The following is a 2248-nucleotide window of genomic DNA, read 5'->3' on the forward strand; positions in this document are numbered from 1 at the left end:
GAGAAATGTTCAATGAAATTCAAGCTCTTCATCTCAAACATCCCAGGGCCGAAACACACCCTCTATTCATCCAGGCAACAATGCCTCTTACTTCTTAGAGCAGGGATACTATTGGTCAAGGACACCAAATGGCTTTACAGAGCAACTTTTTAAACTTTCCTTTTGGGCCAAGGTCTGGGTCTTTGAGGATTCAAGCAGCCCTGCAAGGCCTGTGAACAGCAGATTCCAAAGGTCCAGAGGTCTGGCCCTTCTTCCTTCCCAGATACAATGTCAAACATGTAAAATCTCCTGTCATGTTACATTTTATATTTTGAAATATGGAAGCATATTTTAAATACTCTTAAGGCATTTATTTATTAAAACGTTCTCTGCCAAGATTTCACATTAGCTTAAAATTCAAATCAGTCTTTACATTTCTCTACTGAGGTTTCCACCTCAGTGTATCACATAAAAACACCTTCTCCAGCAATCAGTGTTACCAGCGTCCACACGGTGAGCCCCATGGTCAGCCTCTTTGTTCCCTAGGTGACCCAACTAGATGTTAATACTGCTCTGCTACAGGGTAAAAGCTCCTAACTCAAACTCATTGGAAAAAGGGTGAAATTTCTGTAAAGTGCACTTTAAGAAGAGGTACTGTTTGCTCATGAAAAGAAACCAGTGAGTCCTCTAAGAATAATAAAAGGGGGTATTTTACAGTTAAGCACATGATTTGGAGTGAAGAATTCGGATGTTGCTCTGCTGGTCCAGGCCGTTAATACACTTCTTGCTCCTCCTGTGGGCCCCCTTCATCAGGTATCACAAAGCCTTCATCTGTGGCATACAGAATGTCCACGATCCTCCGCAATACTGGATTGTTTTACCCCTCATTCTCCTCGCAAATCAATTCAATGTTCCTTAGCTTTCCAAAGTAGAAATCTCTTTCTTTCTCCAAGTCTTCGTCGGTAAGTTTCAATACGTTGACCTGCTGCATCAGTTCAGCTGCTTCGTCATCCCCGCTGCCCACACCAGGATTCTTTCGCCACCACACCCGGGCCAGCCTGAGGGGTTGCAGTAGTTCTGTGTGTTGCAATGGCCCTCTGTGGGGCTGCACTGCTAGAGCTGAGAGGTTTCTTCGGTTTGTTCAGAGCTGGAGCAACAAGGGAGGGAGCCACTGCAGTTTCTTGACCTTGTCTGGCAGCTACGGGGTCATAGTCTTTTCCATCATAGTTTGCATCAAAAAACTTGAACCACTGAACAAATTCAAAATTGTCCTGAAACTTTCCTTTTACTAATTTGTCCACAGGAATTATTTTGTCAACACCCATTCTTTTAAATCCTGCTTGTAGTATTTTGAAGTTCTGGATGTATTCAAGTTCTAGCTGAGCCTGGAATTTCACTTTCTTCAAGGCAATGGAGCCAGGGAACAACATGTCCATAAACTGAGAGTAGGCAGCCCCTGAGCACAACTGTTCGATCTTCATCAGATTCAGCTGCAGAGACTCATTGATCCAGGCCAGCATGTCATGTCGACTTAGGTTATCACTGGTGACTGATGTTGAATATACATTCACTGCCATCTTCGGCTCTCGGTGGGACCACGTCCACGGCCTATGCCCAGCTTCGGTTCCGTCCTAGGATCAATTCTTTTTTAAATAAGAAAAATCCATCGTCCCAGTTTCATCTTTTGAATAGTGAATTGTGTCTCTACTCATTTTTATGCCTCCTCCATGTTATACAAATGTATCATGTATCAGGTCTGTTTTTGGTATTTCTTGTTTGTTTAACTGATTTCTTTATCTCTCTGTCAATGTCATACTTTTTAAATTATACCACAACTTTATAAAGTATTTTAATATTTCACAGAGCAAATCTTCTTCCTTGTTCTTTTTCTGAAGTATCTTGGATATTTGTGGACATTTACTCTTCCATGTAAATTTTAGATTCAGTGTTTAAATATCCAGGAAACATTCTGTTGGTATTTTGATTAGAATTATAGTGAATTTATAGGATAATTAGAGGAAGAACATTTTTATGGCTTTGAGTTTTTTTTTATCCATGATCATGATCTATCTAACCATTTATTCAGATTTTCTTTTCATGTTCTTTAATGACATTTTATGCATGTTTTTGTAAAGTTTCACATGTAGTTTGTAGTTTGATAATAATCTATCAAAGTGGTTTATTAAGGTACTTCATATTTTTGTAGCTGTCATGAATTCTGTTTGGTTTTCTATTATATTTTCCAATTAGTTATTAACTGTATTTCAAT

The 2248-nt window shown here is 39.5% G+C and overlaps 1 pseudogene; it reads right to left on the minus strand.

Annotated features, from left to right (window-relative positions):
• Positions 1 to 751: 751 nt before the first annotated feature.
• On the minus strand, positions 752 to 1576 carry LOC114225938 (microtubule-associated protein RP/EB family member 1 pseudogene; annotated as a pseudogene).
• Positions 1577 to 2248: the final 672 nt, after the last annotated feature.

Source organism: Eumetopias jubatus, unplaced genomic scaffold, assembly GCF_037043125.1.
Source record: "Eumetopias jubatus isolate StellerSeaLion01/CBP00866 unplaced genomic scaffold, mEumJub1_p1.0 scaffold_12, whole genome shotgun sequence".
Taxonomy (NCBI): domain Eukaryota; kingdom Metazoa; phylum Chordata; class Mammalia; order Carnivora; family Otariidae; genus Eumetopias; species Eumetopias jubatus.